This window comes from Muntiacus reevesi, chromosome 1, assembly GCF_963930625.1.
Source record: "Muntiacus reevesi chromosome 1, mMunRee1.1, whole genome shotgun sequence".
NCBI classification, from domain to species: domain Eukaryota; kingdom Metazoa; phylum Chordata; class Mammalia; order Artiodactyla; family Cervidae; genus Muntiacus; species Muntiacus reevesi.
The window spans coordinates 245,052,956-245,079,403 of record NC_089249.1 but is presented as its reverse complement, the minus strand read 5'-3'; the positions used below and the strand labels follow the sequence as shown (position 1 = coordinate 245,079,403).

At 40.7% G+C, this 26,448-nt stretch overlaps 1 protein-coding gene and 1 pseudogene across 2 annotated transcripts in view; both read right to left on the bottom strand.

Annotated features, from left to right (window-relative positions):
- The window catches only part of SGCD (sarcoglycan delta), a 433,183-nt gene that overhangs the window by 246,558 nt on the left and 160,177 nt on the right, over window positions 1-26,448 (bottom strand). The gene's annotated exons all lie outside the window — the stretch shown is intronic.
- LOC136156317 (nucleolin pseudogene) lies at window positions 19,368-21,947 on the bottom strand (annotated as a pseudogene).

Below are 26,448 nucleotides of genomic sequence, written 5' to 3'. Positions count from 1 at the left end.
CCAGTGCAGTTTTTATTCCTATTGAAGTTTAAACTGTTCTCTTCTTGCTCAGTGGGGGTCTCTTCAAGTCCTTTAATTAAGACTCAGGTATCTTTAACCACCCTCTTGTTTCTGGCATGGTATGATGTTCTAGGGTTATCTTACATAAGTTTTGCCCCAGCTGGAACCAGCCATTTCTAGTAAGAATCTGGGTTCATTTCAGTGGCAAATGGTATTCAGATACCACAAGCTGAGAGCCTGTTTATGTGACTGGCCCTTGTTTATATGAACAGAGCTAGAAAATGAGTTGTGTATATGCTACAAATGGAATATACCATGAATTTTCATGAAGTTTCAATTCAAACTTAGGCCTTGAAGGTTTTCATTTAACCTCATGGATCTTACAATGTTATTACCTATTTTCCATACCCCAAATCCCTGCTTTCAATAACATCAATATGACTACTGATTTGATTTAACCCACAAGACACAAAGAGCAGCTTCAGAAAAACCAATGCCACTACCATACTAACATTATGATTAAGAAAAGCAACTAAAATTTTGCCCTTAAAATATCTTGAGTATGTACAACTGGTAAACTATAGTCAAATGGCTGCATTTTAAAGTCATTTAAAATAGCTCTATCCTGAATGGTTATGTCAACAACCTCTTATCAGTTAGGTTCAACTGTTTCATCCCTGCCCACCCACCCGCTGCTTCAATTTTTCATGAATGCTTTTTTAAAGTCTGGTTTTGTTATAGATTTGTGAACTATTTAGATGGCACCAAAGTCAAATCTATAGATCAAGATACATTCAAAGAAGTCTAACTTTTGTCACATTATATTTCTTTCTTTTCCAAGTAAAGGTGTGTGTTTGTATCTGTATCAACCAGGGTTCTCCAGAGAAACAGAACTAATAATATGCCTGTGTAGGTATGCATGTACATATATCCACATGCATGCACACACATTCATTCACTCATTCATTTTAAGGACCTGACTTAGGAAGTTATGAAGACTGACAAATCTCCAGATCTGCAGACAGTAAGCTGGGGATTCAGATTAAATAAATAAACCATAAGTTATGTATATATATGATTTAAAATATATATGAATATATAAAATACATTAAAAATTTATTCCTGCATTTTCCCAAAACCATTTGAAAAGTACAAAGTCCAAATGAAAATTTCAGGTTTTCAGCATCTCATGAAAACTGAAAGCCACGGCAAGTCTGAGTCTGCCTTCTCACACGGCTGCCACTGAGGTAAAGAGCAGCCTGAATCAAATGTTCTCTGGTTCACCACAATTTTCACCCAACCTACCTCACTAAGCTACATTTTCTCAGACTGCTAAAGCTTATGACTTAAGTCTACCATAGCTTCTCTCCAGCACTGCCATGTACTCTGTACCTCAATACACTTGGTATAGATACTATGGGGGTAGGGGCGCTCTAAGTGACCAAGTGGAGGATTTTTTTCCAATTTTCCTTTATAATAGCACATCAGTCTATGGATGAGAACAGATCTTTCTGGTCAATATTGTTCTTTCATGGATAGCAGGCCATCTGTATATTTCTATTGCTGTTACTTGTGGGGACAGCTTTTCCAAGAGGGTCCTAGACTGGGCAATTAACCCCAGTGTGAGGGGCAGTAGGCTGGAAGGCATGCCCATATCACACTAGCATCAGGGAGTATCCACAACAAAGGGAAAAAGCAAAAGCAAATATCCACACAGCCCTCCCCCCACCAAAAGGCTGTATCGGTTATTGTATTTTGGGTTACTATGATGATTTCCATTAACCGGAGAAGCAGACATTTTCATAGAAATGTGACAGAGAAAGCAAACCTGATTCCAAGTTGAATCTGTTCCCTTAGTTCTAACCCTTGAGTTCTGTTGCCTGTACTTAGTCATGATGCTCTGCACTTTTGTAAAAGAATGTTGAGTATAGACTGAAAAACATGGGATAGCTCATTCTCAAGGTGCTGGCCTTTAAAGGTATAACACTTTCCCATTCATATAAAGGTAAAAAGTTTCAGAACAGAAAATACCAATTATATTGTTATAGGTTTATACTAGCATTCCGACCAGACCCACATGGACAGATGCAAGAACAAAGGATTCCTGCAACAACAAGCCATTCCTCCCACTTTTAGTATAAAAGAACCCTGCATTTTAACTTGTATAAGATGGGTCTTTGGGACCCTTGCATCTTTCCCTGGTAGCTCAGTTGGTAGAGAATCTGCCTGCAGTGCAGGAGACCTGGGTTCGAACCCTGGGTTGGGAAGATTCCCTGGAGAAGGAAATGGCAAACTACTCCAATGTCCTTGCCTGGAAAACCCCATGGACAGAGTAGCCTGATGGGCTGCAGCCCATGGGATCGCAAAGAGTCGGGTATGACTGAGCGGCCAACACTTTCACTTGGGACCCTAGCATACCATCTTCTCAGTATGAAGACTTTCTGAATAAAGTCACTATTCCTTGCCTCAACAACTCATCTCTCAATTTCTTGTCCTGTCTTATGGTGAGCAATATAAGCTTGGACTCTGTAACAGAAACACATACTAAACCCGACATCTATAGATAGACTTTTGTTGTTAAGTTCCTCAGTCACGTCTGACTCTTTGCGACCCCATGAACTGGAGCACACCAGGCTTCCCTGTCCTTCACTGTCTCTTGGAGTTTGCTCAAACTCATGTCCACTTAGTCGGCAATGCCCTTCAACCATCTCATTCTCTATCACCCCCTTCTCCTCCTGCCTTTAATATTTCCTAAATTATTTTTTTCTGATGTGTATTTATCAAACCAAATGGAACTCCTAAATATTCTTAAATAAAAGATTATATTTGGGGTAATCAGCAAGCTAATTTCAAATAAATCTCCTTCCTCTCTTATAGTTCATTCATAAATACCCTATTTATTTATTGATGACTTACTATGTGCCGATTACTATACTCTGTTTTTTATGCTTTAATTTCATTTTCTTTATTATTATTGAAATTACCATGCTACTTCCTGATTTTAACTATAAGAAAACAATCATATAGATGTGAAAACATTTGGCTACGAAGTTGTTCACCGCCCTTTCATTTTATAAAATAAAAACATGAAAAATTAGAAAATAAAAGTTTCACGTTAAAAGGGTAAATATACTACAGTGGGATATGATGTAGCTCTTGTAAAGGAATATTTAAGAACACAGGCAAATATTCACAGTTCATTATTAAGTGAAAAAAATCGATTAACAAATACATATGTATATTTCATACCATTTTTATAACTATATATACATAGTTATATATATACACATAAATGTACTTAAGAGGAAAAATTCTAGAGAACATTTCCTAGGGAAAAATTATACAAAAATATACATTTAAATGTTAAGTTTAGCTATTTTTGTATGCCTAAAATATGAGTAATTTTTATTTTCTTCCTTTTGCTTATCTGTACTATATAATTTTCTGTAATAACTTTCATATTTCAAAAGGTTATAAAATATTTTCAGATTTAAAAAATCAATCTTTATAAAAAATCTATACTATGTTATATACTTGATGCTAGTGGTAAAGAACACGCCTGGCAATGCAGGAGTCATAAGAGATGCGGGTTCAATGCCTGGGTTGGGAGGATCCCCTGGAGGAAGGCAAGGCAACCCACTCTAGTATTCTTGCCTGGAGAATCCCATGGACAGAGCAGCCTGAAGGGCTATAGTCCACAGGGTCACACAGAGTTGGATACGACTGAATCAACTTAACACACATGCATCCTTACATTATTTAAAGTCATCTCAATGGTCCTATGAGATAGTCATTATTTTCCTTATTTTACACATGAGAAAATTTACTGGTAAATAACTTATTCACTGGTAAGTGACTCAATAAAAAAGGCTGAGTGCTGAAGAATCGATGCCTTTGCACTGTGGTACAGGAGGAGACTCTTGAGAGTCCCTTGGACTACAAGGAGATTAAACCAGTCCATCCAAAAGGAACTCAGTCCTGAATATTCACTGGAAGGACTGATGCTGAAGTTGAAACTCCAGTACTTCGGCCACCTGATGCAAAGAACTGACTCATTGGAAAAGACCCTGAACGCTGGGAAAGACTGAAGGCAGGAGGAGAAGGGGATGACTGATGATGAGATGGTTGGATAACATCACTGACTCAAAATGGACATGAGTTTGAGTAAACTCCGGGAGATAGTGAAGAACAGGGAAGCCTGGCAAGCTGCAGTCCATGGGGTCGCAGAAAGTTGGACACAACTGAGCAAGAACAGCAACAACTCACTCACAGTTACAAGCCTAGTTAATGACAGAATCAGGAATTTAAACCCAAGACTATCAAATTCAGACTATATACTTCTACTAGTAATTCTAAAACAATCTAATGTATATTTAAAGTATCTTTCTTAATACCACTTTGATTTTCACTTATTTGGTTGGTGTGCTCAGCAACTGTAGAGAGAGAGGGTCATCTCCAAATGCAAGACTAACACCATCCAGTTTTATGGTCAAATACATTTATTCCACCTTCCCAGAGTCTAAAGGCTCTTTATTACAACCCAACTGCCTTCCACGGGACTATACACAGGCTAAATCATCTGCTATTTCTGGGACCCCTACTGTGTGCTTAACTATGAACTGCAAGCCATGGGGAGGCAGAAAGAGGAACAGCCCTTCTCAAACATGTCCTCCGAGCTGTTTATAATACATGGGGCACAGAGCCAAAGAAGAATAGTCAAGGAAATATAAGAAAGAGCAACACTTGAGAAAAGTTCATCTAATCCAGCAGTCAATTAACTCCTTTGTAATAGTGGTTTAACTTTTACTTCAATGCCTTTTTTGGTAAGAAGTGTGTGTGCTCAGTCGCTCACTACTAATTTGCCAAATGCTGATTGTTTCTTCCATTTATAGATTCTTCCCACACTTCTGCCTCGTCACTTCATTATTCCACTTTCTGTCCCAGTCCCTAGGTCTGCCCAAGATATGTGGTGGGAAAGCTCTTTCCAGTACTGTGAATTATTGTCATTGTGCATATCTGTGCTCAGTTGTATCTGACTTTGCAACTCTATGGTCTGTAACCCACCAGACTCCTCTGTCCATAGAATTTTCCAGGAAAGAATACTGGAGTGGGTTTCCATTTCCTACTCCAGGGGATCTTCCCGATCTAGGGACTGAACCCCGGTCTCCTGTGTCTCCTGCACTGACAGGTGGATTCTCTACCACTGCACCACCTGGGAAGCCCCTGAATCACTGTGATTAGCCTCTATTTGCAAACTGTAACACAGACTAGAGGAGCCAACTAAATATGTTCTCACATTAGCATTTCCTTGATAGCTCTGGAACAATCAGATTGGATTAAATGCACACTGAAAACAGCTTGAGAAAAGCTTTATTTAAAGCTATTTTACTTTAACTGCACAAGAAGCTACGAGTATTATTAAGACAGGAGTTTTAGGTATGTTTTGAATCAAAACTTCCTTCCCAGTAAGATGGAAAAAGAAGCATTGAGAAGATTCACAATCATTCCCAAAGTAATTAAGAATAGACCGTTTTATTTTTCCCTCTCTTCAAATGGCAAAGCGTCATTCCTTGAAGGAAGCATGCTCTTCAAATGACAAAACATCATTCTTTGAAGGAAGCACGAAAATTCTAGCAGCCCACTAGCTGGCCTTGACTGAGCCAACACCATCCAGCCAAAGGCCCTACATTTGACAAAGTACACTTGGGACAGAAGTGGGAAACCAGGACCCGCTGTCCCAGAGAGGGAATGGTCTCCGCTGACCTGTCAGTACAGTGTCCCCTGTGCCTACCCCCTGCCTAGCACACAAGAGTTTTCACAAACACATGAGCAAATCTCATTATTTTCCCAGGCCAAGTTAGAGCGACCCCTTGTAAGGTCTTCTGGAGGAGACAGGGCCTGGGAACAGGTGCAGAGGTGGGTGGAATCTAGAGAATCTCCCTCTGGGCTGGACCAAGGATGATGGCATTTGCTGTTCATATTTTATCTGGGTCAAACAGTCCAGTTGATTGTTTCAAGTGGCCAGTTTTCCACAAGATGAGTCGAGAATAAATGCAGAGATTTCAGAGTGGCAGGACAATAGACGGAAATATTAATTTGTTTCTTTCTTCATATCTCCCAAGTCAGACCTCAGCCCCTTTCATCACTATTTGATAGGTTCTCAGGCTTTATAATCATGTAGTTTAGAGATTTTGAGAGCAAAGAAGCAGAGGCGGCCTGAAAGCACTGGGGTTTCTTATCATTTGTAAAAGGTAACTCTCAATAAATGGACTGTGTCAGGCATGTTGGCCAGGGAGGCAAGTAGAAGATGAGATTTATTTCCACTGGGGATGGAGAAGACATCTATGATTTCCATGAGTTCTAGAGACTACTGTCCTGCCAGCATCCCTAGGGGAGTTAGGACTTCAGAGATAAATGGCTGCAGGGCTCCAGCCTCGCCAAACTACCCTCTTCTGAGGATTAGCAGAGAGATCCCTTTTCAAGATGGAAAGGGACCATAGTTCTCTCAGCCACTGCCCGTGAAAGACAGTAACGAGTGCCCTCCAGGGCTAACCCAGTAGTGCTGGGCAAAACACTGAGATGTCCAAACATCCCGAGCGCTGTGGGATGCCCTGCTGGCCCTTGTGGAAGGATCGATGAGAATCAGTATTACGTTCCTCTAAATAAAGTATTATTTCTTGCTCCTCTCATTTTCTTGCTGTATCAGCATCAAGCAGGTTTTTAATTCTATCAGCACATTTTCAAGCTTGAAGTAATGCCAGGTCCTATTTTAGTAAGCAGGTCTCAAGAGGTGCTCTTGTTTTAACAGTTTTAATGGCAGGCAGCACTTGGTTTTGATCAGAGTGAAACAACTGTATCTGCACACAGATTGCTTCAGAAGGGCAAGCTTCAGGAGAGAGGGGATTCTGTTGTCCGTACTCTCAATTCCTACAACAGCGCTTGACTCCTAGGATGTGCTCAGCAAGTATCTGTGAAGTATCATAATGTCATTTCAAATAAAGCTGTATTTTGAAAGGTATACTGTGGGAACTGCAAAGATGTTAAAAGCACAACCTGTCCCTTGAGCAGATTTCAAAATACAGCAAGAGTTCTCAGCTAGGGTGGTAGAGTACCGAATGGGTGAAAACTGGGGCTTGCGTGAAGATGAAAATCACACTCTTATGTATAAAGCACAAATATGCTTATATATAGAGTGCATGCACAGTATATTAATATAATTAAAATTTCATGGTGGAGGGAGTGAGACAATTATGGGAGGGAAAAGTCTAAAAATGCTCTCGGGAAGGGGAGGCAATAATGAAAAGAAAAAAGTTGAGAAATACTCCACCAGAATGTTACAGACTTTGAGATTGCCCCACCTTTCCTCCCTTTAATCCATAAGCGGTCACTTCTGCCATTCACACACTGAACCATCCTCTCAGCTTGTAAAATGTAATCACATGGTAGCAGCACAGGTGAAGCAGAAACTCCTTCATGTAGGATTTAACCCCTTCTTCATCCGGCACCAGCCGCTTCTCCAGCCTCATCTCTTACATCGGTTTCCCTTCACTGTCACAAAGCAGGCTAGCAACTTCTCCCAATTCTTTCCCTTTTTAGTTTTCACTAATGTCCCTCCCTTGGCCAACAATGCTCTTCCTGACCCTTCTGCCTCTCTCTCCAGTCCTTTGGTTTTGGTCAGATGTCTCTTCTGGGTCTAGGGGCCCTTCCCTGATGTGCACACTTCGTGAGCACCTCCATCACAGCATTCAGCCACGGCAGTGCAAGGATCCACTGACATCTGTGCCCTTCCACTCGACTTCAAATTCCTTGAGATGAGTGGTAGTGTGTCACTGATTACTCCATCTTTCAGGCCCAATATACTGTCTATAACTAAGAATGTGACTGCAAGAGCAATAAAAAGTAAGCTAGAGAGAGCTCAGATGGGATGCATCGATGCAAATGAAAAGCAATAACAAAGTTACCATTTCTATAAGCATTAGGCAGAGCACTTGACCGACATGTCCATTAATCCTCATTATAACTCTAGTGGGTGGGCAATGTTAGCCCATTTCACAGTTGAGAAAACTGATGTTTGGACACCCTGATAGTCTAATTACGAAAATTAAGTCCTTCACTACCACACTCCATACTGCATGGTTAAGATCCAACTGTTTGCCCAGCCCTGTGTTAAATGCAAAGTGATGAGGAATGAAGATCAAGGCCCTCCCTTCTAGGAGCTTCTCGTTTAAAGGACAAAACACAAGTTACACACATAACAGTGAGGGTGTGGAGATACAGGGACTCATATACCACTGGCGGGAACACAATGTGGGGGCAGGCACTTTGCACAAGGATTTTACTTTTCAAAAGTTAAATATACAGTTACCACATGACCCAGAAATTCCACTCTTAGCCACCTGCCCAAGATAAATGAAAACCTATGCTCACACAAAGACTTGAACATAAATGCCCATTATAGTAAAATTCTTAATAGTCAAAAAGGAGAAACAAGCCAGATGTTCACCAACTGATGAATATATAAAATATTCTATATCTATGCAATGGAATACTATTTAGCAGTGCAAAAGGAATGAAATGATCCATGCCACAACACAGATAAATCTCAAAAACATTATGCTAAGTGAATGAAGCCAGACACAAAAGATCATGTATTGTATGAGTCTGCTTATATATAACATTCATTGAGGCAAATTTATAAAGGTAGAAAGTAGATTAGCAGTAGTTGTAGGTTAGGATTGAGGAATGACTTTAAAAAACCCGAAGGAATTTTACTGAGATTACAGAACTGCTCTAAATTTGAAATGTGATGATAGTGGCCAAAATCAGTAAATCTACCAAAAATCACTGAACTCACACTTAAAGGGCTGAATCTTATAGTGTGTAGATTCAACCTTAACAAGTTTTTTTTTTTTTTTTTTTTTTTTTTAAATATTTTTAAGAATAATATAGATGCACTGATATTCCAAGAAAAAAGAAATCCAGTTCAGGAGACATGACATGTGCTTTCAAATTCTCCAAATCAATAAAGAGAACAGGTTCAGAGACATGTGCTGGGGCAAGAGGTAGCAGGTTCAAGAGGGAACTGGTAAGAGACAACTCCATTATTTGTCCTCACCTGGTGTGCAGTGATAAAAATGCTGGCAAGTGTTCTGTTCCCATCAAGGACAAAGCCTGGGGAAGGAGAAGCAGTGTGAGGGAAGACACAGCAACTGCATTAGACCCAGGAAGTATTTACTGATCAAGTCAATTACATTGTGGGTAGTCGAGAAAGGTTGCTATTGATCTTTTCCAGTGAGCATTAAATATTGGACTGTAAATGGTGCTGAATGACAACACAACAGCAAAGACCAGATGACCCCTCAGTGTCTGGGTCACAGGTTCTTATCCTTTGTGTCAGATGCTATATAATCTCGACTTTATATGTTCCTTCTTTTACCATTCATGTCAACTTAGCCTATAGTTTTTCTTTCTTCGCCTTATTACTTCCCAGTTATCACCAAAGCTAAGCCTCAAAGACTGGTTAGAATAGTGTGTGTGTGTGTGTGTGTGTGTGTGTGTGAGAGAGAGAGAGAGAGAGAGAGAGAGAGAGAGAAGGGGGCATATAAGACACATACATCTGTCAAATTACTTTGCTGCCTCACTGAGTCAGAATTGTGATTTCTCATTTATGCTTTATAACATCTCATCAAGTTGTTTTTAATGATTTATAGGTCCAAGGCCATGGTATTTGAGGCATTCTATATTTCCTGGATGCCAGTAGTAATGTATAGATGGGCCTCCTTTGTGCTATAATTTTCCTGGGGATGAGACAATCAGCCAGAGAGAGGAAATTCCTCTCCCATGCATACATACAGGGAATAAGCCTCATTCTCTTTATTTCTAAATGACTTTGTTCCTACTTGTTCTTTAGGGTATACCTCTCAGTTTCTTTGAGAAGTCTTCCATGATATTCCTCAATCTTTTAGAAACCACTTTATCTCAGTAATGGGAACACACAAATACATACACACAGCATCATGGTATATTGGCTAAAAATATGAATTCTAGAATCAGACTGCATAGTTACAGTGCTAGCTTGACCACTTAACTTGCTGGTATCCTTACATATCTCACTCTCCTTATATGAATACTTAGAAGATAATAATATCTTATAAACAAAGGATTAAATCAGACAATTCCTGTATATAAGTCAAAATACCATGGTAATAACAACTAATTCCCAGTGGCTTCAAATGATAAAGATTTCTTTCTTACCCAAGTTACATGTCCATGGAAGTTTAATGATAAAGCAACTAGGGCACAGAATGACAGAGCAACCACCACTTTGAACACCCTGCTGCTCTCTACATCTTTAGGCACATGTACATCTATATTTCCCAACCCACCTATGACAGGCTTGGCCATGAGATATGGCTTGTGAAATGTGTGTGTGTGTGCATGCTAAGTTGCTTCAGTTGTGTCCAACACTTTGTGACCACATGGACTGTACCCCGCCAGGCTCCTCTGTCCATGGAATTCTCCAGGCAAGAATACTGGAGTGGGTGGCCATTCTCTTCTCCAGGGGATTTTTCCAACCCAGGGAGTGAACCCACATCTCTTATATCTCCTGCATTGGCAGGCGGGCCCTTTATCACTACTGCCATGGGCATAAGTCAATTCATAGCAGATGCTGTAGCAGTCACAGCATGCTCTATCATGCTCGCCTATTATTTTCTCTCTCTCTAGACTGCAAACTTCAAGCAGCAGGAATAGTACCTTAACTGTCTTTTTATCCTAATCACCTGTCATGAACCCTGACACAGAGCAGGTAGACAGTAAATTTTGACTGAATGGATGAGAAGTCTTCTGTCAGCTGCCAAGAACTGTAAGTTAGATCTCAAATGAAGTCAAGTCTGGTTGAAAAGTCAACATGTCCCGGGTACCACTCACCCAGACCAGTACTGTACTTGGCAACCGTCTAGGAAAACAGATCAACATGGGGATCATTGCATACCTCAAGACATAGGTTGAAGATTATCTTTAAGGAACATTTTCAAGGAAATGTAAGCACATTCCTAAGAATCATGAGAGGAGTACAGACAGCACTTGGGCTTAGCCTTGTGACTCTTCCACTAACCCTCGGTGCAGACTTGGACAAGCCTAGCTGTTCTGCCTCTGTTTCCTCCATTTCATGATGTGAAGTTGGACAGTATGAACATTAAGGTCTTTTTCACTTTAAAAAGTCTTATTCTATGATGCACAGGAAGGAGATACTCTCTGGACAACAACAAATTACAGCTGTCACTGGGAACTGGTGCCGGCAACCCAGAGAGGCTGCAATTAGCATGTCCTGTGTGACTTGCGGTTTTGCCAAAGACATTCTTGCAAAAACTCTTACAAATCACTCCAAATGTACACCCAGATCTGGGGAGGATTTAGGAATAAAAACCAATGCCAACACATTGTTCTGAAACAGAAACTTGTAAGCAACCTTTAAAAAGAGACATTGGCAGAGAATTTATTGATTCTTTGACGGGAAGAAAATGAGAGATGGATAATAAAGTATGAGTTGCTATATCCCCTGTCTCAGGTGAAAAATGTGAGCTTATGAATCCTGAGCTATTGTTGATAAAAGAGGGGACTCATTTATCTTAAGGAGACACATAAAAGAAAATAAGTGAAATATGATTAGACTCATGCCACGTGTTTAGATTAAATTCCTGCCATGGCACTCCCTGCTGCTTGGTGAATGCTCCCCACTAGTAAAGCCCGATTAAGACACTGGCCTGAGTGATATTAAAAATGTATGCTGTGTAAATCCCTTTCAAAACAGATCCTTTCACCAGGGTATGCGCCCCAAGGGAGCCAGCTGTCCTGCCTTCCCTCTATTTTGATTAGGAAGAGTTGTCAGTTGTACACGACAGTGTCTTTTATGAGACTTCAAGTTGCAGCTTCAAAGAGTCTACTGCCTTTTTGATACTTGTAAGAAAGGTTTCAAGGGATAAGTTCAGAAACAGGAAGGCTGGCACATGCCCTTCTGGCACTAGCGCTGTGTTACCTTTAAATTTGGCCCTTCTGTTCAAGTTTTGATGTCCAAATTGGCCTTCCAAAGGATGTACTCCCAGTCTTCCAGATGTGTTTCCAATTCCCACAATTACCCTTTGCCTTAAACTAACGAGAAGCAACAGTTGTCTGGGGAAGATGTCTAGGGCTGCTTCCCTTGTGTTTACTTCTAAGGCATAATATTCCTCTCACATTATTTCATGCACATGTTCTCAAAAGAGTAGAACAACTGAATATACCACAGGGAATCACTGAATGCTCAGAGAATCCCATTTGCTCAGTCAACAAAGTCATGCACTTCTTTTATTCAGAGGATTACACAAGCAAGAACTATGAAGTATTGTGAAGAGGACTAAGGCAGCATAAGAGGGTAGAAGGTGAGGAGGGAAGAGAATTTCAATTTTTGATAGGAGGTCCAAGAATTTATCTCTGAGAAAACACCCAAGTGAAGTGAGGGGGCCAGTCATAGGAAGATCCATGGACAGAGGGGATGCACCTGGCATATTTGAGGAACTCTAAGAAAGCCATGATGACTATAGTGGAGTCACATCTACCTCTACGTAAGACGGAGAGTAGTAGGAGCTGAATCCCAACAGGTTGTAAGGGACCAGATCTTGGAGAAGAAGCTACTAAGGAGTCTGGAGTTTTATTCTTTACCTGACTGGTGACAAATGAACGTGTCAAGGAAGGGAATGCTGAGAACTGGTTTCTATTTTAATTTAGATAAATTCCAACAAGATTTTTATGAAAGAACTAGATAGAAGTTTGATGAATTCACTACCTCAAGTTAATCTCAAAATTATTTTCTAAAAAGAGAACTTGCTGATAATTGATTCTGCAATTTTCTTCAATTTTAATATTCTTTGGAATGTATTTCCCACTTCCTTTGCCTAACCAAATTCAGAGATCACAGTGATCAAGACCATGAGGTTTGGAATCAGAATGATTCATTGTTGAGTTCAGGTCCCATACTAGTCATTGAACCTTCACTGAACTTTTTCTAGTAAAATGGGAAGCATGTTATCACTCTTTCAGGATTCTGTGTATTTGTGTGTGTGTGTGCTTACACGTACACATTTGATCTGCTTAAACACAGTGCTTAGAACACTACAAGTACTCAACAACACCCTATATCAAACTATGCATCACTCCATCCCCTGGATCCCACATCCATCTCCTCTTTCCTTCCTTTTCCTGACTACCTTCTCTAATCTTCCATGGCAGTCACACTCTTTAACACAGAATTTCACTTACTTGATTCAATATGCATGGAGAGGCTTGGGTAAGAGAAGGAAAAAGAGGGTCAGTTACAGAGCTGCCAGTGTCAAGAGGATGGAGAATGAAGGAGATAAAGGGCAGTTATGACGAAGCTAAGGGAGTTTGCCACTAAGTTTTTCTCATACAGTTACTAGTACAAAGTGAAATATTAGAGCTCACCCAGTATCTTAAAGTGTAAACCAAGAAGAAAGGAAAGGGGGAAGGATGTTTTAGGGTTTGCTAAAACTGAGTCTGTCTTCCTATCTGGTCAAGATAGTTCTTTAGTAATTTCAACATAAAGAATTAAATCATTGAATATTAAGAGGCTGAAGCAGATTAACGGGATTCTATTTACCTTTTATTCTCTTTTAGATAACCATGCCAGATATTACTTGTACCCCCATCCATCCCTAAAGGATGGCATCTTGAATAAGTCTGAACAGTTCCTGAGATCCAGAATTGGGGTAATTCTCTGGGCAAAAAGAACAGACAGAGGAGATTAAAAACTCACTGTGAATCCAATCATAACCATTTGTTAAACCTTATTTGAGATGATAGCTGTGATGGTTAATTTTATGCGTCACCTTGACTGGGCTATGGGGTGACCAGATATTTGATATAACACCATTCCAGGTATGTCTGTGAGAGTGTTTCCAGATGAGATTAACATTTGAATAGGTAGACCTACTAAAGCAGTTTTCCTTCCCTAAAGTGGGTGCGCCCCCTCCAAGCAGATGAAGGCCAGAATAGCACAAATGGGCTAATCATTTCTCTAGTCACTGAGAATTTTTCCACATTTAAACTGAAACGTGGCTCTTATAACTGGAGCCTACTGGCCTTCGGACAGGAACCACATTATCAGTTCTCCTTGGTTTCCAGCTTACCAACTGCAAATTTTGAGACTGCCCAGCTTCCATAATCACATGAGCCAATTCCTTAGTACCAATTGCTTTATACTTACAGATGTTCAAGCTGGTTTTAGAAAAGGCAGAGGAACCAGAGATCAAATTGCCAACATCCGCTGGATCATCAAAAAGGCAAGAGAGTTCCAGAAAAACATCTATTTCTGCTTTATTGACTATGCCAAAGCCTTTGACTGTGTGGATCACAGTAAACTGTGGAAAATTCTGAAAGAGATGGGCATACCAGACGACCTGGCCTGCCTCTTGAGAAACCTATATGCAGGTCAGGAAGCAACAGTTAGAACTGGACATGGAACAACAGACTGGTTCTAAATAGGAAAAGGAGTACGTCAGGGCTGTATATTGTCACCCTGCTTATTTAACTTATATGCAGAGTACATCATGAGAAACGCTGGGCTGGAAGAAACACAAGCTGGAATCAAGATTGGTGGGAGAAATATCAATAACCTCAGATATGCAGATGACACCATCCTTATGGCAGAAAGTGAAGAGGAACTAAAAAGGCTCTTGATGAAAGTGAAAGAGGACAGTGAAAAGTTGGCTTAAAGCTCAACATTCAGAAAATGAAGATCATGGCATTTGGTCCCATCATTTCATGGGAAATGGATGGGGAAACAGTGTCAGACTTTATTTTGGGGGGCTCTAAAATCACTGCAGATGGTGATCGCAGCCATGAAATTAAAAGACGTTTACTCCTTATGACCAACCTAGACAGCATATTCAAAAGCAGAGACATTAGTTTGCCAACAAAGGTCCGTCTAGTCAACGTTATGGTTTTTCCAGTGGTCATGTATGGATGAGAGAGTTGGACTGTGAAGAAAGCTGAGTGCCAAAAAATTGATGTTTTTGAACTGTGGTGTTGGAGACTCTTGAGAGTCCCTTGGACTGCAAAGAGATCCAACCAGTCCACCCTAAAGGAAATCAGTCCTGGGTGTTCATTGGAAGGACTGATGCTGAAATTGAAACTCCAATACTTCGGCCACTTCATGCAAAGAGTTGACTCATTGGAAAAGACCACGATTCTGGGAGGGATTGAGGGCAGGAGGAGAAGGGGATGACAGAGGATGAGATGGCTGGATGGCATCACCGACTCAATGGACATGAGCTTGAGTAAACTCCAGGAGTTGGTGGTGGACAGGGAGGCCTGGCATGCTGCGACTCATGGGGTTGCAAAGAGTCGGACACGACTGAGCAACTGAACTGAAGTGACTGATGTGCACACATCCTATTGGTTCTGTTACTTAGGAGAATCTTGGCTAATGCGGTAATAGGGAAGTCTATTCCCAAATTCAGAATTAAAGGAGACTTTTAAAAAGATTCATCCATGTTACATAACTCTTCAGTCGCCACACATCCCTTAAAGATATGACCAAATCACACTGTTAGAGAGACCTACGACTTTCTCAGCCTCTGCTTGTGAACAATAATCACTATTGTCATAGCCTGATAATCCTTCTGTGTCCCATGAGAGAGAAGCCCTATTATAGGACAGTATTAAGAGTTGTCAAGTGCCCAGTCAGACCTTCACTTGGTTCTCTCCCAGAAAATGATGTCAGGCTTAAGATTGCAGTGTGAAAGAAAGCTTCTTCATGAAAGAAGAAGCTATATCGCAACTAGACAGAGCTTATGGTAATCTTGACATTGATGGTAATGGGGCTATCATAGGTACTGGGAAATTAATTCTCTAATACCATGTAAATTGGTTGGGTGACAAGAGATGAGATGGTTGGATGGCATCACTGACTCAATGGACATGAGTTTGAGCAAACTCAGAGAGATAGTGAAGGACAGGGAAGCCTGATGTGCTGCAGTCCATGGGGTCGCAGAGTTGGACATGACTTAGCCAGTGAACAGCAACAAACCGGTTGCAAACAGTTCAGTACAGGTTTATAATTACTATAGCCAGCTAGAAAGAGGGTGCTTCTTCATGTTCTGTTAGTGTTCTACATGCTTATAGAAGGATCTTGAGAGATTTGCCTTTATTTTCTTCGTGGCTCTTTCTGTGATTGTTGGATATAAGGAAGACATAGAATGATTTGTACATACCTATATTCTCTACAGTTCAACCATGTAGGAGAGGTTAACAAGCAAGAGATTACCTTCTCTTATACTCAAAACATGGCAGAAAGAAAGAGATGCATAAAATAGAAGTGGAAAGAATGCAATATTTCTCAGGTCATGCTTTAAAGTTATAGCAGAGGATACATTAAGTTAACTAGAAAGTGTTCATCTAAGGAGCTCTTGTTCTTCAGGAACAACAGATAAATGCATTATGGTAACGCTTTTTGCACTTTTAAAACTCTTCGTATTAGGAACAAGTTTTTTCAAAAAAGTTACCTGACAGACATTCCTCATTCGCTTCCTTGCACTTTCAATTTTAACTCAAATCCTATTATTCACAAGATATGAATTGGCCAGTAGGAACATTTCCAACAACAATATTTCAGAATTAAAATCTAATTTAACCAAGCTGACCCCTGGCAATCATCAAGCTCAGGTAAAAGTAATCCCTTCAACATAAATGGCCATGTGTTATTCATTCTGTCCAGAGTGTTCCAGGAAAAGTATCCAATCATTTCTTATCATCTAAGCTGCCTTTCTTATCATATAATAACCTATAATGGGCAAGCTTTAAAAAAAGTGTACTATACCACCATAACTAATATATGTGTGGGAATGAGATCCAGTCTTGGAAACACACACAAAAAAATCATTTTAGAGTGGTTGAATAAGAGGGGAGGATGAATAGTTTGAAAAAATGTGCAGTTTAATATGTAATCATACAATGAAGATGTTAGCTTAGGGAATAACTCAATACTTTCTTCCTTAACTTCAGGTTTTAAAATGCCCATTTTTATGGAGCAGGCAATGACAACTTTAGCATCAAAAAGATTCATCCTTATATGCCGATTCTACTCTTCTTCACTTATGTGGCTGGGGCAAATCACTTAATATTTTGCACTTCAGTTTGCTCAAAATCAACAAGCTACCACAGTATATAAGGCTATGTTAACTGACCTGGCATAGAAAGTGGCAAACTATAGGTATTTTATCAATACTATCTCCCCACTTTTAAAGTAGGTCTTAACATGGTCTGTTCTTTTAGGAAAAAAAAAAAAAAAAAAACTCCTTCTTTATGGGTAGAGATTCTTGAGGCTAGGATTATTACAGATTTTCCCCATCTTTCATAATAATGTCACGTGCTAGAGAATGTGTTCTTTAGTGGATCCAGACTAAAGCTCATGGAGTTATTTCCCTTAGGTTCTGGCCTGACATAATGGACTCACCTGAGTTACTTTCTGTATGTTGGAAAAAACCTGGTTTATGGGATGTCAATTTCAGACTAGTGGAGTATTCACAAAGTTTCTTTCTGTTGCCATAGATTTAAGCTTTCAAACCCTACAACATAACATCTCCATGGAGAAAGCCATTCTAACTGGCACAAGGTTACTTCCTTTCTCATCTGGATTTAGCTCCAAAGTCTGGGTTATGGTGGATGAGATTTACTCTAAATTCTATCTCCAAGTGAGTAAGAATGTTAGTGCAGATGCCCAAAAGCTGGTTCTAATCTCCTGGATGACATCAGCTTTGCAAACTTGAAACAGAGGAACACTGTAATGGGTAGTGGGGTTTTACTGAAATTCAATACCTAGAAATGTGCTTGCTGTACCTGCTTTACTTTTCTTAAGTAAGATCAAAACCAGACATATGAAACAAACTTCTTGGCCTGGCAGGTAGAGAAGAGTGCACCTCAGGTTAGATAGATAAGTGGTGTTGGACTCTTATTTTCAGAGTCACAGCAACACACACTACTCGCTGGATAGCATGTGCCAAGCACTGGACTTTACAGAGGCTATTGATATCAGGAGAGAGGTTAAGAAATAAAGAAGAAAAGGAGGCACCTGAACTTCCCTCCAGAATTGACTCCATGTACAAACGAAACTGCAAGATTTCTGGACATCTCACTCTTTTCAGCTGTCAGTGGGCAAAGACAAAAGAAGGGAGGTAATGTGAACCACTGTTTTGAGTATCAGGAGTCAGTAGCATTTAAGATGGGCATACTGAGTCAACTGTAATTTGTATCAGTTCCCTCTCCAAAACCTCAGGGTGACCCTTTTTCCCTCACAGTCAGACATCTAAGATTTGTTGTCTTCTAAAATGTCAGGAGGCTGATTCCTGTTAAATATCAAGCACATATATAAGAAAAGGAAGAATTCTTTTGAACTTGAAGCCAAGTCCATTATCTCAGGGGTCTGCAGGCAAAGTCACTGCAGCCACACTGGCCTTCCTACTTGTCCTCTGAACACATCAAACAGGTCCAACCTCAAGACCTCTGTACTCACTGGTCCTCCTGCCTGAAATGATCTCCCCTAAGCTCTCGACACAGCTGGCCTCTTCTCTTAATTCAACTCTTTCTCAAATGTGATATCCTTCAAGAGGTCTTTCCTGACCATGACATGTAACAGAGCACCTTTGCTTCATCTCTGCTAGTGGACTGCTCAGTATCTGACATTCCACTTTTACTTACTTGTGTATCACTGGTGCCACAAAGAGAGAGAAAACACTTTGTTTATTGTTGAAACAATGTCTGACAAATAATAAGAGCTCAATTGGTACTTTTTTTTTTTAAGTAAATGTGGTATCTTTGATGAATCATTAAAGCCAAGTCTGGGCTTCCCTGGTTGCTCAGACAATAAAGAATCTGCCTGCAATGTGGGAGATCCATGTTTGATCCCTGGGTCAGAAAAATCCTCTGGAGAAGGGAATGGCAACTCACTATAGCATTCTTGCCTAGAGAATTCCATGGACAGAGGAGCCTGGTTGGCTACAGTCCATGGGGTCGCCAAGAGTCGGACACAACTGAGTGACTAAGACTTTCACTTTCAAAGCCAAGTCACTGTGTACAAGCTGATTACAAACCCTGGGATTCCTCTTTCTCACCGTGCCTTTAAAATGCTTTGTTGAAAACCATCAGGGGGTTCGGGCTTTCTGAGGATTAAGTGTTCTGCACTCCTTGTACAGCGCCTTACAATAAACACTGATTTTTCATTTGGTACAAACCAGTGTCAGTAGATTGGCTTTACTGTGCATGGGTGAGCAAACCTAAGTTTTGGTTTGAAAACATCTGCATATAAAACTAAAGCATTTTATTTTATTTATTTTTTTAAGGAAAAAAATGGTTTTGTACATGGGAAGAAACAATATAAATTCAAAACTTATAGATAAGGGTTAGCTCTATCACTCATCTCTTTAAAAAGTTTATACGAATATCCAGTCAACACCAACACGGTTATCTCCCTTGAAATGTTATCTATACGGATTTCCAAGTAGATCACAGGGCTGTATACTGTCTTGGAATGTCATCAGAAGGCTCTGTCATTGATCAGGTAACAGAGTAAAAACCCCAGAGTCCTTTCTTTCAAATGGAAGAGGGAGAGACAGGGATAGAAGAAACTATTTAAACTTCGTCTTCTTTCCTTGTGGCTTGTGGTCTCCTCCTCCTCCTCTGCCTCCTCAGAAGCCTCCTTGCCCTCCAAAGCCTCCCCGGCCTCTGCTACCAAATCCACTTTGGCCACCTCTACCGCCACCTCGGCCTCCAAAGCCACCTCTGCCTCCTCCTCGACCACCAAAGCCACCTTCACCCTTAGGTTTGGCCCAGTCTAAGGTGACTTTGTTCCCATCGATTTCACCATCTTCCATGGCCTCCTTGGCAGCTTTGGCATCTTCCTCACTATTGAAGTCTACAAAACCAAACCCTTTGGAGGATCCAGTCTCCCGGTCAGTGACTATCCTTGCTCGAATAGAGCCATCAAATGACTCCTTTAACGTCTCTTCTGTGGTATCCTCAGAGAGACCTTTGATAAACAGAGTTTTGGATGGCTGGCTTCTTGCATTAGGTGATCCCCTGGGTCCTTGCAACTCCAGTCTGATGGTTCTGCCCTCAATTTCCCTTTTATTACATGAATTTAAAGCTTCTTTAGCATCTTCAAATGAAGCAAATTCTATAAATGCATACCCTTTAGATTTGCCATTTTGATTCTGGGGCACCTTGATATCAGTTGCCTTCTCAAACACTTCCTGAAGAGTTTCTTCCGTTGCACTATAGGAGAGGTTGCTTAAAACCAGGGTTTCTGATTCACCACTCCAAGTGCTATTCTTTCCCCCTCTATGGTCTTGACTTTGACCTATCTCTCCGGTGTAGTACAGAGAAATGGATCGCCCATCTATCTCTGTTCCCTGCTTTTCTTCCAAGGTTTTTTCTGCATCAGCTTCTGTCTTAAATTCAATATAAGCAATCCCTTTACTCTTTCCATCCTTGTTGACTAATCTGATCTCCACAGCATCTTCAAACACTTCTTTTAATTCATCCTGAGTAACTTTGTAAGGCAGATTTTTAGCCAAAAGTGTTCTTGCATCTCGATCTTTCTTACTGTCTTTTCCCTTTGGTTTTTATTTCATTGCCAAAGACTTTTAAACCAGTGAGTTCCAAGGCTTTTTCCAGGTCTTCGGCAGATTCAAAATCCACATAGCCAAACTTCCTAGACACACCAATTCTGACATCGACAACAGCAAGATCATTTTTAGCAAAAAGATCACTGATACCCGTTTTCAATTCAGGAGCAGATTTATTGAAGTTCAGGTTTCCAACAAAGAGATTGAAAGATGTAGTTGGTTCTGTGCCTTCCACTTTTTGTTTCTTGGCTTCAGGAGCTGCTTTTTGTTTGGCCATTTCCTTCTTTCGTTTTCCAGGTGCTTCTTTGACAGGCTCTTCTTCCTCTTCCTCCTCCTCATCCTCTTCTTCATCCTCATCGTCGTCCTCCTCTTCATCATCATTATCCTCTTCCTCCTCCTCTTCAGCATCATCATCATCCTCTTCATCTTCATCTTCAGCAGCGCTCTTGGCCTTCACAGGAACAGCTTTTACTGGAGCTTTCTTTCCTTTGGCTGGTACAATCTCCATAGGTTCTTCTTCAGAGTCATCTTCATCCTCCTCATCCTCCTCCTCATCATCATCGTCATCATCATCCTCATCCTCCTCATCCTCATCATCTGTGGCAGGAGCACCACCAAAAGCAGCAGCTGCCTTCCTCACTGCTGGTTCATCCTCCTCTTCATCTTCGTCGTCTTCCTCTTCACTATCATCTTCATCTTCTTCATCACTGTCTTCCTTCTTGGCATTCTTGCCGTTCTTTGCTCCCTTGCCTGAGGCAGCTGCTCCCTTCTTACCAGAGGTTGCTACCAATGCTTTGCCTGGGGTGGCTCCCTTTTTGCCAGGTGTTACCACTGCTTTGGCAGGTGTAACTGTCTTCTTGGCTGGCATAGCTGCTGCCTTTTTGCCAGGGGTGACAACTGCTTTCTTTGCCGGTGTGGCAACTGCAAACTTCTTTGTTGGGGAAACCATCATCTTCTTTGCTGGAGTCGTGGTAGCTTTCTTGCCTTTTTTCTGAGGGATAACAACCTCTTCTCCACTGCTCTCATCGTCTTCATCTTCTGACATTTCCCCATCTTCACTATCTTCTTCTGCCTCCTTTGGGGGAGGAGCCATTTTCTTGGAGTCACCTTGGTTTTTACCGGCCTTTGCGAGCTTTACCATGATGGCGGCTTATGACGGCGGAGTGTGTGGCGAGCGAGTGGCGCAGACGAGCCCAGAGGAACCTAAGCACCGTCGATGGCGGCCGCTAATCCCTCAGCGCGTACGCTTGGCTGCCAGCTAGCGCTCGAGACTGAGGCGAAAGAAAACTAAAGCATTTTAGAGCAAAAAAGAAATTTTGGAGATGATGTAAACCAACTTTGCCATTATGGGGGATAAGGCTCTGGGGTTTACCCGCCCACAGTCACACAAGTTGTTACTGGCAGGGCTACGGGCATAGTTTGGTCTCCTGACCCCTCATCTAGTGCTTGTTCCGCTTTAGCCTTCTGTCAGTACTGAGCAAGGCCCAAGTCAGTCAGACCTGAAAGTTAGCATGGAACAGGACAACAGAAAATGTCAAGCAATGAATTAAAACACAGACCTTATCTCACTCCAGAGTTGTGTTTGCAGAATCCTAAAAATTTAGGTCATCGGGAAGAACATCCCAGATAAAAAAATCTCAACATTTCTCCAAATATTTTGAATTTATTTTAGAGCCAGAAGGCCCTAGCAATCATTAAGTGCATTTTGTAATTTTGCAGAGGATGACATTGATCTTAGAGAGGTTACTTCCCCAATTTCACACAAGTGGTCAAAATGAAGGCCCAAAAATTTAATGAAATGATGTTTATACTACTCTATACAGGTGATCCCAATTGTCTGACAATATGTGTTTTGAAAAAATCATTTTGAAAAAATTCCTTATTGTGCTAATCAAACAAAAAGGATTTGCTAGCATAAAATGGTGCAAAGGAAACCAAACATCTAGTAAAAACACTCTAGAGATGATATCATTTACTCTATAGCAACTGAAAAGCAATTCAATTTTTCATTTGACAAATGAAATAAGTGTAGGTCAAATGCAATTCTCCAAACCAGTGTTTAATATGGGGCTCAAGTCACTGGGGCAACTTGCCTATGGCTTGAACTAGAGTAGATAACTTAATAAATTCTTGTTGGGTGGATAAATGGATAAGTGGATGAACAGAGTAAATAAAAGACCTATGTTAGAAATATAAAAGGAAAAGAGATGGGGTAAAGTGTAGAGCTCTGATTCATGGAGCTGAGAATTAAGATGAACACTGGGTGTGACAACAGACCAGCACCCAAGCCCCAGCTGACCCCAAGCCAGGCAGCTCCAAGAGAACCTCTAAACCAGGGGTTCATGTTGAACCAATGGCTCAAATAAGGAAATAAGACTCCTAAATTAATAAAAATTTATATGGTGGGTGTGAAGGGGTGGAGGAGGAGGGAGCAAACAAACAAAAACCTTGCTGAGGTAAGCCTAACCCTCCTTCTTAGAAAGTGAAGAGACCGAAAAAGTCACATTTTGCACCATATTTTCTGAAATCACCTTAACCAGTCTCTGGCTATAGTATTATAGACAAGTAAAGTAATCCTGTCCCAAATTTCATGCTGTTTGCATACATGAACTGTACCTGGTAACCATCAAGCTAAGACTGGAACACATAGCATTCCTGGGGTAAACAATGCAGGTGGGCCAGCAGGTCAGGCTAGGCCAGCTAGATGGCAATGATAAGCGTGACTATTTCAACTGACTGAGACAGTCCTCCATCAAAGTCTGGCGCCATCCACATCAAGTGTTAGTCGCTCAGTCTCATCTGACTCTGTGATTCCATGAACTGTAGCCAGCCAGGCTCCTCGGTCCATGGAACTTTCCAGGTAAGAACACTGGAGCAGCTTGCCATTTCCTTCTTCAGAGGATCTTTCCAACCCCGGGATTGAAGTGGGGGTCCCCTGCATTGCATGCAGATGCTTTACCATCTGAACCACCAGGGAAGACCCACATCAAAAGTGGGTACAAGTGTTAAAGAAAAATTCAAACCAAAACCCCTGCCCCTTATACCCATCTTGCTGTCACTGAAGCTTGGCAAAATACTACTCAAGATAAAACACCTCCAGCTCAAGTTTTTAATAGAAATGCATTTATCCTTTTGTTCAGTGGCTTCTGCTTGAGGTCAGCTCTTCCCCATCCAACCTCTTTTCCTTGGAAATTCTGCTATTCACCTGCGCATCCCTTCTGCTAGCTCACAGGCTCGAATGCCAGTGCTCTTTCTGCCTTCTTGGTCCCACTCTATACTACTCCTAGGATCACAGGAGGAATAACAGCAGTCTTCCATGGAAAGTTCTTCCACTCACTGTTGTATGGCCTTCAATGAATGGCTCTCAATCACGGGTGGTTCTGTTCCCCAAGCAGACATCTGGCAATGTTGGGAAACATTTTTGATTGTCATGATTTTTTTTTTTTTTGAGGGGGGCTGGTTAACAGCATCAAGTGGGCAGAGGCTGGGTTGCTGCTAAACATGCCTAGAACAACCTCCCACCATAAAAATTATTTGGTCCAAAGTGCTGAGATGGAGAAACTCTGTCCCAGACTATTCAAACACTGTAGATCTCCATTTTCAAACAGGATAAAAGGATAATACTATCTTTTCTGCCCAACTCAGTATCATGTAGGGAAGACATCTTGATAAGTGTAAGCTTATGCATGTAAGTGTTTTAAAAAGTATTTTATAAATTTGTTTTTAGCTCCTGATACCACTTCAGATTATATAAAGAGGATTAAAAGTGCTTATAATCTTGCTCATTTACAATATTACCTTCATATTTTACTTTAGAGGGGATATTTATTCAAAAGAGAACACTGAGTTTCTCTCACCGAAGCCTAGTGAGCAAGCATTACTGTCCCTGTTTTTGAGATAAAATAATTGACGGAGGAACATCTGCCACTTTCATCATGGAAAAAAGAAAAACATTGAGAGTTATAATATTTTGATCACTGATTCAGTAATCATTATTTGATGTTTATATGTGTAAACCAATAACAGTAACAGTGAAAAACTATTACCTATTTCTTACAATATATTAGACAATGAGCTAAATGTTCAGTATAAACTGACTGCTTATAATGACCCCTGAGGCAAGTCCCATTGTTATACACACATGCATAAGTTTCAGAAACAAGTTATTTGCCCAAGGAATGATGGAATTTGCCCAAGTAAATGATGAGGCTGATATTTGAAATCAAGCTTGTCAAAGTCTAACGGCTGGACTCAAATACTATGCTGTACTATGCCTGACACTGAATGCATATTCTAGGGATTGGGAGTAGAAAAACAAAAGGGCTAATCAGACACAGAGACTGCCCTCATTATCTAGCAGTTTCCTAGAAGAGATGAGATCTGATTAGGAAGGGAGACAAGATTAAGTGTCAAAGATGGACCAATGATATTCCAGAATGGGATTCTAAAATTTAGAGCATAGACATGTGCATTCAAAGTACTGAAATCAGAATGAGGGAGAAAATGAAGCAATGCATATGACTTCATGAATCTTATATTAATATATAGTATAAAGATTACCTAAGAAAATATTAGAGCATTAATTTTTTAGAACACTTATTTAGGTATCTTTGAGCACATTATTCTTAATTACAAGAGAGAGTTTGCATAGTGGAAGTGGCATGAGTTAAAAGTAAATTTGAAATAACTTTTCCTTATAGACAGGTCTAAGCCAATGGTGTCCAAGAGAAAAACAAATACAAGCTGGAATTTTTGAATAGCCATATTACAAAGTGAAAAAAAACTATTGTTTCATCAAGTAACTAACCTAACTTTTTTCTTCTTTTTAGGTGCTAAGCCTTCAAAATCTGGTGCATATTTTATGTTTACAGAATATTTTAATGTAGACAAGCTACATTTCAAACCCTCCATAACTTCACATGTGACCCATGGTTATCATATTGACCATATCAGACAGTGCAGATTGAAGCCTTTTCTATTCTTTGGCATTTCTTTTCAGGTTTTAATTTCTGGAAACTTCCAATAAGAACCCAAATCACTGTGGTCACTTGGGCTGCAGTGACCTACTCAGTCTCTTTTATCTCACAGTTAAAGTTAAAGTGAAGTCGCTCAGTCGTGTCCGACTCTGCGACCCTGTGGACTGTAGCCCACCAGGCTCCTTAGTCCACGGGATTTTCTAGGCAAGAATACTGGAGTGGGTTGCCATTTTACCTCACAGTACTGGAATTTAAATCTCCATCCCCAGGATTGGGTCTTGGCTCAGAGATTGATATTTCAGGCCCCACGGCAGTCAGTTTCCCCAGTTTAGCATCTTATTAAAGCCACCATAGTCAGATGGCCAGGCTTGGGAGTGGGAAAGGAGAAACTTCTTCTTCCAGGCGTCTGGGACCAGATGACTGGCTTGGTGGGTTGTGCTGGTTTCTGAGTCACCAGCCTCTGTGACCCCAGCAGGTGGTATGTGGGATAAGTCGGGATTAAAAAAGCAAAAGGAAGCATAGGGTCCCTTCACAGCCTTGCTTGTAGAAGACAAGGTGATTAGAGAAAACTGATCATGGATCCCCCACCCTGGGTTCAGCATCTAGGTGTGCCTCTTCCCCTGGTGCTTCTATGAAATATATCTATTTAACAGTCTTTTTTATTAATAACTTGTCTTTGGAAGGGATCTGAAATTCACTGTAGAAATATTTTCATTCTTCTTCACTAAATTCCCATGAGAGCAGGTACTATTATTATATCTCTCTTTTGACAAATGTAGATGAGAAAACCCCAGGAT